Below are 14,958 nucleotides of genomic sequence, written 5' to 3'. Positions count from 1 at the left end.
CACACGACCACACACACGACCACACACACGACCACACACGCGACCACACACACACGACCACACACACGACCACACACACGACCACACACACGACCACACACACGACCACACACACGACCACACACACGACCACACACACACGACCCCACACACACACGACCCCACACACACACGACCGCTCACGCCCGCACGCGCACGCCCGCACGCGCACGCCCGCACACGCACGCCCGCACACGCACGCCCGCACACGCTCACGCCCGCACACGCTCACGCCCGCACACGCTCACGCCCGCACACGCTCGCACATGCACGCCCGCACATGCACGCCCGCTCACGCCCGCACATGCACGCCCACACACACACGCCCACACACACACACGCCCGCCCACACACACACGTCCACACACACGACTACCCACACACACGACCACACACGCCCACGACCACACACACGCCCACGACCACACACACACCCACGACCACACACACACACACCCACGACCACACACACACACACCCACGACCACACACACACACACCCACATACACCTTTTCTCTTGTGTCTGTAGGTGCAGGGTGGGGGCAGAACCAGTCGCAGCTGGTTTTGGAGTACCCTTGATGGCCCAACCACCCCTTTCAGTCATCAGGCAGGCTAGGGTCATCAGTCGCACCACAGGGGGCGGAGCCAGCATTGTGTGGGGGAAACCCAGCCTCATTCAGGACACAGGCGCAGCCCCTCCCTCACATCAGCATGCTAATCTCTCCATTCACCACCAGGGCAGACCCACACAGACTTCCTGGAGCCTGGCATCCCAGCCAGCTCCAGCCAATCACACGCCAGCACCTTCACAGCACATACACAGTCATGTCTAGAAGTAGCACTTCCGCACAAGACACAACCATGTCACATACATCGTTGCGAAGCATTCACTTTCACGAGTTCGCACATACCAGACTTGACCATGCACGCCTCACGCATCCGGAACTAGCAGGGACACAGACATTCCCCATGCATTCCTATGGGAGAGCAGGCCAATCTCACACACGCACTCAGGGAGAGGACACACTTTACACTGCGCCACAGTGTCAAAGTGCGCAAAGACCAGAAATCACTAGGCAAAAAGTTCAGGGGTGAACCTGCCAGAAGGGCCAAGTCCAACAACCACACACACACACGACCACACACACACGACCACACACACACACGACCACACACACACACGACCACACACACACACACGACCACACACACACACGACCACACACACACACGACCACACACACACACGACCACACACACACACGACCACACACACACACGACCACACACACACGACCACACACACACACGACCACACACACACAGACGACCACACACACACACGACCACACACACACACACGACCACACACACACGACCACACACACACACGACCACACACACACGACCACACACACACACGACCACACACACACACACACGACCACACACACACACACACGACCACACACACACACGACCACACACACACACGACCACACACACACACGACCACACACACACACAACCACACACACAACCACACACACAACCACACACACAACCACACACACACACGACCACACACACACACGACCACACACACACGACCACACACACACACGACCACACACACACACACACGACCACACACACACACACACGACCACACACACACACACGACCACACACACACACGACCACACACACACACACGACCACACACACACACACGACCACACACACACACACGACCACACACACGACCACACACACACGACCACACACACGACCACACACACACACGACCACACACACACACGACCACACACACACACGACCACACACACACACGACCACACACACACGACCACACACACACACACACGACCACACACACGACCACACACACACGACCACACACACGACCACACACACACACGACCACACACACACGACCACACACACACACACGACCACACACACACGACCACACACACGACCACACACACGACCACACACACACACACGACCACACACACACACACGACCACACACACACACGACCACACACACACACGACCACACACACACGACCACGACCACACACACACACGACCACACACACACACGACCACACACACACACGACCACACACACGACCACACACACACGACCACACACACACACGACCACACACACACACACACGACCACACACACACACGACCACACACACACACGACCACACACACACACGACCACACACACACGACCACACAACGACCACACACACACACGACCACACACACGACCACACACACACACGACCACACACACGACCACACACACGACCACACACACGACCACACACACGACCACACACACGACCACACACACGACCACACACACACACGACCACACACACACACACGACCACACACACACACACGACCACACACACACGACCACACACACACGACCACACACACACGACCACACACACACACGACCACACACACACGACCACACACATGCACGACCACACACATGCACGACCACACACACACGCACGACCACACACACACGCACGACCACACACACACACACACACACGACCACACACACACGACCACACACACACACACGACCACACACACACGACCACACACACACACGACCACGCACGACCACACACGCACGACCACACACACACACGACCACACACACACACACGACCACACACACACACGACCACACACACACGACCACACACACACGACCACACACACACGACCACACACACACGACCACACACACACGACCACACACACACGACCACACACACACGACCACACACACACGACCACACACGACCACACACACACACACACACACACGACCACACACACACACACACACGACCACACACACACACACACACGACCACACACACACGACCACACACACGACCACACACACACGACCACACACACACGACCACACACACACACACGACCACACACACACGACCACACACACACACGACCACACACACACGACCACACACACACACACGACCACACACACACACACACACGACCACACACACACACGATCACACACACACACGACCACACACACACGACCACACACACACACACACGACCACACACACACGACCACACACACACACGACCACACACACACACGACCACACACACACACGACCACACACACACGACCACACACACACGACCACACACACACGACCACACACACACGACCACACACACACGACCACACACACGACCACACACACGACCACACACACACGACCACACACACGACCACACACACGACCACACACACGACCACACACACGACCACACACACGACCACACACACGACCACACACACGACCACACACACGACCACACACACGACCACACACACGACCACACACACGACCACACACACGACCACACACACACGACCCCACACACACACGACCCCTCACGCGCACGCCCGCACACGCTCACACATGCACGCCCGCACATGCACGCCCGCTCACGCCCGCACATGCACGCCCACACACACACGCCCACACACACACACACGCCTGCCCACACACACACGTCCACACACACGACCACCCACACACACGACCACACACGCCCACGACCACACACACGCCCACGACCACACACACACCCACGACCACACACACACACACCCACGACCACACACACACACACCCACGACCACACACACACACACCCACGACCACACACACACCCACGACCACACACACACACGACCACACACACACACACACACACACGACCACACACACACACACGACCACACACGACCACACACACACGACCACACACACACGACCACACACACACGACCACACACACACACGACCACACACACACACGACCACACACACACACACGACCACACACACGACCACACACACGACCACACACACACGCCCGCCCACACACACGCCCGCCCACACACACACGTCCACACACACACGTCCACACACACACGTCCACACACACACGCCCGCCCACACACACGCCCGCCCACACACACGCCCGCCCACACACACGCCCGCCCACACACACGCCCGCCCACACACACGACCACCCACACACACGACCACCCACACACACGACCACACACACACACGACCACCCACACGACCACACACACGCCCACGACCACACACACACCCACGACCACACACACACACACACGACCACACACACACACGACCACACACACACGACCACACACACACACACGACCACACACACACACACGACCACACACACACACACAACCACACACACACACGACCACACACACACACACGACCACACACACACACACACACACACACACACACGACCACACACACGACCACACACACACAACCACACACACACACACACACACACACACACACACGACCACACACACGACCACACACACACAACCACACACACACACACACACAACCACACACACACACAACCACACACACACACACAACCACACACACACACAACCACACACACACACAACCACACACACACACACGACCACACACACACACGACCACACACACACACACGACCACACACACACACACGACCACACACACACACACGACCACACACACACACACACGACCACACACACACACACACGACCACACACACACACACCCACACACACACACACGACCACACACACACACACGACCACACACACACACGACCACACACACACGACCACACACACACACACGACCACACACACGACCACACACACACACACGACCACACACACACACACGACCACACACACACACACGACCACACACACACACACACGACCACACACACACACAACCACACACACACACACAACCACACACACACACACAACCACACACACACACACGACCACACACACACACGACCACACACACACACGACCACACACACACACACGACCACACACACACACACGACCACACACACACACGACCACACACACACACACACGACCACACACACACACACACACACACACACACGACCACACACACACACACGACCACACACACACACACGACCACACACACGACCACACACACGACCACACACACACACACGACCACACACACACGACCACACACACACACACACGACCACACACACACACACGACCACACACACACACACGACCACACACACACGACCACGACCACACACACACACACGACCACACACACACACACACGACCACACACACACACACACACGACCACACACACACACACACGACCACACACACACACACACACACGACCACACAGCCACACACGCCCACACAGCCACACACGCCACTTCTGGCTGCATATTTTGACCAGGTATTAAAACATATTCGTATACTCACACCATTAGAACATAAAACAGTGAGGATACAATATATAATTACAGTACGCTTATCTTACAGAATAAATTAGCAAAGCTCACAATTTTTTTAGATCTTAACATATTGGGAGAAATGTGACCGAACATCCTCAATGAAAAGATTCACAACTGAACCCTTCAGTATCTGGATACCAATCTATCGTCTTAATGTAATCATATATATAGGAAGACTACATTATAATGAAAACATGTAAATAATGGAATTATTCTAATTCTTACTACTCTACCTTCAATATTTAACCTTTGCATTTTCCACATCTCACTGTGATTTCAATGATCTAATTGTAAAACAATATGACACTAATTGTGTGCAATATGTTTGTATCAATTTCAAATGTGATCAGAGTAGCTCAGTGAAAATGTATAGTAAATAATGATATATCAATTGTTGATGTTTATTATATATTTTTATCGTTTTTCAGAGAAATTTGTGGCAATTCCTGACGAAGGCGTCCTTTACGCCGAAACGTGTGTCGAAAGCTTAACTACTGCCACACAGTGTTTTATGTATATTTTTTGTTATTTTAAGTGATATGATGTTTTGAATATATTAAACACTGTTGGTGCTTTCAAATAAAAATGATTATGAATTTGTGTATGTGAAGATTAAATACTTTGAAACAATATGGCACGTAGTTTGGTTTTGTTACACTGAGCTGAACACTATAAAGTGATTTGTTCAGTTGCCTAGGAATTTATTTTCTATTATATATTTACCTTGTCCTAGGAATTGTTTTACCAATTTTTTCAGGGGGTCCTTGTTATTCACATCTAGGACAGCTGTTGTGTACTTACAACATCTAAAAGAATTAGGAAAACCAATCCTTTTTTTCGAAAGGCATTCTGCACAGGACTTAGTGGCTTTTATCTATTTAAGAAATACGCTGCGCATACCTTCACAAAGCATTACTGTGTACACTTGCTCATGAAGAGGTTGCAGTGGGTCAAGCAGCACTAAAATCTTTTTAACTCACTGTTCTTACACCACCCTCCCCCGTGGAGTTAATACCACTACATAATCTGTGCAAAGCATGTGAATCTAGAAGAGGCTTCATGCCACAAACTAAACTAGTTATCTGTAATTATGGTTTCACAGCCTTAAACTATTCCAGATTCACTTGCATCCCTCCCGATTTGATGAAGGCTTGTACAGGGAAAAGAATGAAAGAAAAAATCTGAGATGGTGGGCACGCATTTGGGCATATTGTGGGATTATGCTAGGTGATGCAAGGGCTCTGTCTATGTTGACTCCCACTCACAAGGCTACGTCGTGTTTAAATAAATTAATGATAATTAAAAGTAACAATTACCACTCCTTTTTCATTCAAGGCTGTTTGCATAACTGCATAGTTGGAGCACTCCCTTTTTTTCCTATTGTAAACTGAAATATGCTTCTCCTATGCTCATAGATGTGTTAAAGGGTGGCAGATGATTTATGCTTGCTGTTCCTCTTTTCTTTAGCACGTCCAGCCTATCATTCCACTCTGTTGAAGAATGCTGCCCAGGTACCAGAAAGATTTTACCAGCATTGCTTCCATTGCCCTCTAGGTGGCTCTGTGCAGCTCTGCATTGACCCCATACTGCCTATGAAGTGACTGAGCAGAGCTGCATATAATTACCAGTCCTGCCACTGATGTAGCCCTGTAAGCTGATTCGAACACCTGACACGCGTTCTTACTATGTGTCGTGTTTCAGGATCAATTTTGTGCCCCGTGTTTGTGTGTGTTTGTGTGTGTGTGTGTGTGTGTGTGTGTGTGTGTTTCTGAAGAGCTGCCTAGTATACGTTTGGAGCACTTTGATATTTTCAACTTAAATTTGGCTGAAGTATAGTGTAACAGAATTTCTGCTTTGTTAGAACACTTCTATAGGTGAGATGACCTACCCATTGGCTAAAGATCAGTTTGAGTGATGTTCATAAATCTGTGAAGCCAAGGAGGCTCTAAGGAATGGTGAATGGGCAAAATAACTGTATACAATGCTTGGGTGTTGGTTGCACAAACCATCTGTGATATAGTAGGCTATGGAGAGACTACATTATCTGCTGCTTTTATTTATATTTATTTATTTATTTTTTGCACTTGTACTGCGCATCGGCTACCCAAAAAGGGTTTAAGCATCCCAACAAGTATTTTAGGCTTGAATGCCAACAAGGTATGATAGCTGATGGTTGCATATAGCTCGACATGACCTTTAAGATAAGAGTTCAAATGTAGGACGACTAACGTATGAGTGATTTAGAAGAGCTGCACAAAGAACCCACAAAATAACGTCTTGAATGTGACAAATTATGTACAGCACACACTTACCCAAAAGCACCTGTAAGGTTGAGGTATAATGTATAAGTGTTTGCAAAAAAAATTCAGTGTGGAGAGACAATGGGGTTGTTTGGGGGCACCAAAAATGTACATGGGTGGAAATTTGCAACCTGAGATTGTGTGCTGGATTGGTCCATGAAATTTGAAGAAAATAAATGGAGAAAAATGATAATCCCTTCATTGTGTCTAAATCACTTTAAATCGTTCCTGACCTAGGAGAAACTGTGCGCCAATTCGGCCACTTTGACAAACTAACGCCATTCCTGTGTGTTGGACAGGCCACGTGACGGGCCGCTCTCCCCCGGCTCGACCAAGCCCGAGCCAGTCATACAAGCACCACACCCCACCATTGCACGTCCTACGTCCCCTCAGGGACACCTGCCCCCGAGCATGATAACCTCGTGGGTCCGATCCACGGCCGACCCACGCGCCCAGCCCGGGCCGCCATCTTGGACACTTCGCCACGAGGCCGCCTGGCCCCCGATCGACCTCAACCCTGGGCCTAGCCCGGCCTCAGACATTCCGGCACCACCCTCCACCCAGGAGGTGAGCGAGCTACTTGGCCAGTCAATGGGAGAAAGAGGTGTCGATGGTTCTCCCCCGGCCAGTGCCGCTCGCCCATCGCCTCCCCGGGCGCTGGCTCCACCCCCCTGCTGGGTGTCTGGACTCCCTCATCCCGGACCTCCCGACCTCCAAGTGCGAGGGTCCGGACATCAAAGCACGCCAGCCCTATAACTGGGGCAGCTCCAGAACAGGAAGGCAGTTGTATCTTGGAGTCGAGAGACGAAAGAAGAACTCATCCTGGACGGACTACTGGCGCTGCCGTAGCTCTGTCCTGTGCACCATCATCCTGCCTGGTGGCGCTGCCACAGCCGTCGTAACCTTCATCCTTCACCGTCGTCCGGATCTGCTGGCGAGGCCGCGGACCGTTGTAACTGTCATCTGCATCGGGACCTGCTTGGCTTCTCCACGGCCCGTCGACCATCCTTCATCCATCTCGGGACCTGCTTGGCTTCTCCACGGCCCGTCGACCATCCTTCATCCATCTCGGGACCTGCTTGGCTCCTCCACGGCCCGATCAGCAACCACGCCGAGCTCGAGGATTGAGAGCTATTGAACTCATTGGTAACTAAGACTGTCCCGCTACCCTTTTCCTCAACCAGAGATCAGAACCGAGGGGACCCCTGAGTCCAGACCTCCTTGTATTATATCAACGTAACCTAAGAAGTGCATATAAAGTCTCGTTAACCTTCAATCTTGTGTGGTGTCCGTCTGTGGGGGGGAAGTTACTTATCTGTACAGTCGTTGGAGACGGCTCTCCCTGGAGACCTCTCCCCGTAATCTCGGCCGACCCTCCCGGCGGTACATCTCGGGCGTGAGGCCATAGCGAGTGAGGAGGGCCGCTTTCATATGGTCGTAGGAGGTCATCTGGTGGTCTACTGGGACAATGACCTACTGTACAGCGAGCAACGAATCGCCGAGCTGGGGGCCAACCGAGTACTAGTGGTGCCACTCCGCTTTAGAGACTTCCTGCTAAATCTGGCCCACGATGTCCCCCTGGCAGGGCACCTGGGACAAGATAAAACCTACAGCCGCCTAGTGACCCACTTCTTCTGGCCAAAAATGAGAAACGATGTGCACCAGCATTGCCGATCTTGCCCCACGTGCCAAGCCAGTGGGAAGAGCGGCCGCAAATTAAAGGCCCCCCTGCAACCCTTTCCCGTAGTCACAACCCCATTTGAGAGGGTCGGAATAGACATTGTGGGACCCCTAGACCCACGTACAAGACAAGGCCATCGCTTCATCCTAGTACTAGTGGACCACGCCACCCGCTACCCTGAGGCTATTCCTCTCCGGACCGTCACAGCCCCAGTGGTCGGCAGGGCCCTGATGGGGATCTTCTCCCGTGTGGGGTTCCCCCGAGAAGTCGTCAGTGACAGAGGCACGAACTTTATTTCCAAATACATGAAGTCCCTCTGGCAACAGTGTGGGGTCACCTACCGCTTCACGACCCCCTATCACCCCCAAGGAAACGGACTTGTTGAACGGTTCAATCGCACACTAAAAGGGATGATCGGGGGATTGGAAGAACCCCTCCGTCGCCAGTGGGACGTGCTGCTGCCGTGCCTCCTCTTCGCCTACCGGGAGGTCCCACAGAAGTCCCTAGGCTTCAGCCCATTCGAGCTGCTCTATGGGCACCCAGTACGGGGGCCACTCAGCCTGATCAAAGAAGGCTGGGAGTTGCCTCCGGCCAAGAGTCCTCCAGATGTCTTCCGGTACCTCCTCACCCTCCGCAACCAGTCCCAGCGGTTCAGAGACCTAGCGAAAGCCAACCTAGAGGCCAGTCAAGAGGACATGAAGAGATGGTATGACCAGAACGCCTCATCTATTGAATTCGAGCCGGGGCAACAGGTCTGGGTAATGTCCCCCACAGAACCGTGCGCTCTCCAAGACAAATGGACGGGACCCTTCAAGGTAATCGAGCGCAAGGGACCCGCCACCTATCTGATCGATATGGAGTCCGCCCGGAATCCGCTCCGAGTCCTCCACACCAACAGACTGAAACCCCACTTTGCACGAACAGAACTCAGCCTCTTGATGGCCACAGACAACGGGGTTGAGGACGACTCCGAGCCTCTCCCTGACCTCTTGCGGACCCAGGAGCAAGACGGCTCCGTGGATGGGGTCCGACTCTCGGAGACCCTCACCCAGGAACAACGCCAAGAGTGCCAAGCCTTCCTATCACGATTTGCCAGCCTGTTCTCCCTCACCCCAGGTGTCACTTCCTGGTGTGTGCACGATGTGGACACCGGAGACAGCCCTCCTATCCGCCACCGGGCCTACCGCGTACCTGATCGGGTACGGGCCTGCATCCAGGCGGAAGTAACTAAGATGCTCACGCTCGGGGTCATCGAGCCCTCCGACAGTCCATGGGCCAGCCCGGTCGTACTGGTCCCCAAAGCAGCCGCCCCCGGAACCACACCCGAACTCCGGTTCTGTGTCGACTACCGGGGCCTGAATGAAGTCACCAGAACGGACGCACACCCCATCCCCCGGGCAGATGAACTGGTCGACCGAATGGGCGCTGCCCGTTACCTCAGCATCTTCGATCTAACGGCAGGCTATTGGCAGATCGGCCTCACACCCCGAGCACAAGAACGTTCTGCCTTCTCCACCCCCGATGGCCACTATCACTTCACGGTCATGCCCTTCGGCATGAAAAATGCCCCAGCGACTTTCCAACGGCTCGTCAATCAGGTCCTGGCGGGGCTCGAAGAGTTCAGCGCCGCCTACCTGGACGACATCGCTGTGTACAGCCACCACTGGACCGAGCACCTCCACCACCTCCAGGCAGTGTTGCAAGCCCTTCAGCGAGCTGGCCTCACGATCAAGGCCAGCAAATGTCAAATTGGACAAGGGTCAGTGACCTACCTCGGACACCAAGTGGGAAGCGGTCTAGTGGCCCCTCTTCAACTGAAAATTGCCGCCATCCAGAACTGGCAACCCCCTAACACTCAAACTGAGGTGCGAGCCTTCCTGGGCCTCACGGGCTACTACCGAAGGTTCGTGAAAGACTATGGTACCATCGTGGGGCCTCTCACCGAACTCACGTCGAAAAATCAGCCCAAGAAGGTGAACTGGACCCCAGAGTGTCAAGCGGCCTTCGAACAGCTAAAGGCCGCCATGTGTTCCGCTCCTGTACTCCAGGCCCCAGACTACAGCCGGGAGTTCGTCGTCCAGACGGACGCCTCCGACCAGGGCATTGGGGCGGTCCTGTCCCAGGTGAACACCGAAGGCCTTGATCAACCGGTGGCCTTCATCAGCCGGAGACTCCTACCACGGGAGCAACGCTGGAGCACCATAGAGAGGGAAGCCTTCGCTGTGGTATGGGCCCTCAAGAAGCTCCGACCCTACCTTTTTGGCACCCACTTCCGGGTGCAGACTGACCACCGACCCCTGCAGTGGTTGATGCATATGCGGGGGGAAAACCCAAAACTGCTACGCTGGTCCATCTCCTTGCAAGGTATGGACTTTACCGTTGAACACCGGCCTGGGTCTGACCACGCCAACGCGGATGGCCTGTCCCGGTTTTTCCGCCTCGACGAAGAGAGTCCCCAAGAGGATGGGTAACTCTCCCCGCCTTCAGCTGGGGGGGACGCATGTTGGACAGGCCACGTGACGGGCCGCTCTCCCCCGGCTCGACCAAGCCCGAGCCAGTCATACAAGCACCACACCCCACCATTGCACGTCCTACGTCCCCTCAGGGACACCTGCCCCCGAGCATGATAACCTCGTGGGTCCGATCCACGGCCGACCCACGCGCCCAGCCCGGGCCGCCATCTTGGACACTTCGCCACGAGGCCGCCTGGCCCCCGATCGACCTCAACCCTGGGCCTAGCCCGGCCTCAGACATTCCGGCACCACCCTCCACCCAGGAGGTGAGCGAGCTACTTGGCCAGTCAATGGGAGAAAGAGGTGTCGATGGTTCTCCCCCGGCCAGTGCCGCTCGCCCATCGCCTCCCCGGGCGCTGGCTCCACCCCCCTGCTGGGTGTCTGGACTCCCTCATCCCGGACCTCCCGACCTCCAAGTGCGAGGGTCCGGACATCAAAGCACGCCAGCCCTATAACTGGGGCAGCTCCAGAACAGGAAGGCAGTTGTATCTTGGAGTCGAGAGACGAAAGAAGAACTCATCCTGGACGGACTACTGGCGCTGCCGTAGCTCTGTCCTGTGCACCATCATCCTGCCTGGTGGCGCTGCCACAGCCGTCGTAACCTTCATCCTTCACCGTCGTCCGGATCTGCTGGCGAGGCCGCGGACCGTTGTAACTGTCATCTGCATCGGGACCTGCTTGGCTTCTCCACGGCCCGTCGACCATCCTTCATCCATCTCGGGACCTGCTTGGCTTCTCCACGGCCCGTCGACCATCCTTCATCCATCTCGGGACCTGCTTGGCTCCTCCACGGCCCGATCAGCAACCACGCCGAGCTCGAGGATTGAGAGCTATTGAACTCATTGGTAACTAAGACTGTCCCGCTACCCTTTTCCTCAACCAGAGATCAGAACCGAGGGGACCCCTGAGTCCAGACCTCCTTGTATTATATCAACGTAACCTAAGAAGTGCATATAAAGTCTCGTTAACCTTCAATCTTGTGTGGTGTCCGTCTGTGGGGGGGAAGTTACTTATCTGTACAGTCGTTGGAGACGGCTCTCCCTGGAGACCTCTCCCCGTAATCTCGGCCGACCCTCCCGGTCCGTCTAACACTGTGGATTCTTTGAGCAGGCTCATCAAAAGGGGGATTATTTCTTCTCTTATTTAGTGACTAAGGTGTGTACAAATATGGCCTCGTTCACACTGCAATTAAACATTTCAGGAAGAAGTTTAAAACTTGTTTTTTCAACATGTTTTACTTTAATGCTTGCTGCTGTACTCGCAAACTATATTTCAACACCAGGACTCTTCTTAGTGAAATTGGTGCAATTTACACACAATTTCATTCTTTACTATTCAGAGGCACTCACTTTGGTATTACCTAGCCACTAACATGCAAAACGGAGCACAAATCTGTGCACACGGATAACATCTCACTACTAAAACTTGCATGCAGACTGGGTCTGTGTGTATGCAGGATACAATCAAAACAGAGCACAAATCTTTCATTGCATAATCTACTATAGCAATTTTGTCTTGGGCAGGCAGTCTAGCTCCTCTTCCAGATCGGCACACATTCTCTTGAACTGTCCACAAAAGCATGATTGAAGTCAATATAATGTCTGTTTGGTCTTCACATGATCATTATTTTGGTAAGTTCATATCTGGTGTGATTAACCCACCCACATGTTGCTTGACATTTTATTTTCGGATATATATTTCCGACTGTAGATTCCTTACCTTAGAATACTCACCAGGTACCAGAAAGTTTTCACCAGAATTGCTCCAGTGCCCATCTAGGTGACTCTGTGCTGTTCTGCACTTGACACCAGACTGCCCAGAAAGTGACTGAGCAGAACTGCATATAATCGCCAGTCCTGCCACTGATGTCCATTTCCTTCTTTACACACCTTCAATGAGGTCTGGGGTTCTGCTCTCAATTTTGTTGGCCTTCAACAACTCCTAAAACAGACTTATTCAGTGTGCTAGGAATCATGTCCCTTACTAAGACTTCTGAGTTCAGACCATGCTGTTTATGGGCGAGTTGTCAGTCTGTTTTTGGCTGAACTCTGTCGTGTAGCTAGTGCACCACGCATCTGTAGGGGGCCCTCAGTCTGGTTACCCTCGGCGGATCTGTCCTCTCTGCAGTCGTACCCCTATGAACCCAGTACAGGTTCTGTACTGGCCTCAGTATAGACTTCCACCTCCGCTCTGCTTCTATCCCTATTTTATCCATACCATTTCAGACGCCACCAGCGGAGAATACAATGCTAACTGATGTTTTACACCAAACCAACTTCATGATCCGACCAATGTCACACTACGAAATTACTTAAGCACATCCGGTCACTATGCAGCCTGATTTTAATTCTATGTCCCTATTACGGTGGATTTGCCATCAGTCTCTCTATTATCTGTCAGACTGTGATTCTGACCAGTGCTTTCCGTCATCCAGATATGATGGTCGGAATGGCAAAGCTTTATCCCACTCATTGAGATTATAAGAGGCCACTGTACTTGATACTTCCCCTGATACAGGGTTGAAATTGCCTTTTGGATCTCCAGTTGAAGAGAGTGCATCATTTGCAGTGGGAATTCGACGAGCTGCTGAGTTCGTGGACCTGCAACTGCTTTCTAGTTATGTAAAGACCAACTACATTACAACCTTGGCTGGCACGTCTGAGCCCTTAATGACACCTTAATGGGCACTTGGTCAAAGTCCTTTTCTTGCTCACCAGTAAAAGGCAGCTGGCCAGAAATCAGACCTGTGCCTAGTGACGCTGATTTCCCCACTAACCATCTTTCTTCATAGAGTCTGGATGTTAAGGCTTTAACCAGCAAGGCTAACTTGGGAAGATGATGTGGTCTTACAGCCATAGCTGCCGACTTTGGAGCTGAGCTACCTAGTTCAAGCCCCTACATCTACTTAG

Source organism: Lissotriton vulgaris, chromosome 2_1 (genome assembly GCF_964263255.1).
Source record: "Lissotriton vulgaris chromosome 2_1, aLisVul1.2, whole genome shotgun sequence".
In the NCBI taxonomy this organism is placed as follows: domain Eukaryota; kingdom Metazoa; phylum Chordata; class Amphibia; order Caudata; family Salamandridae; genus Lissotriton; species Lissotriton vulgaris.
The sequence above is the reverse complement of the archived record's forward strand: the minus strand, read 5'-3'. Positions refer to the sequence as shown.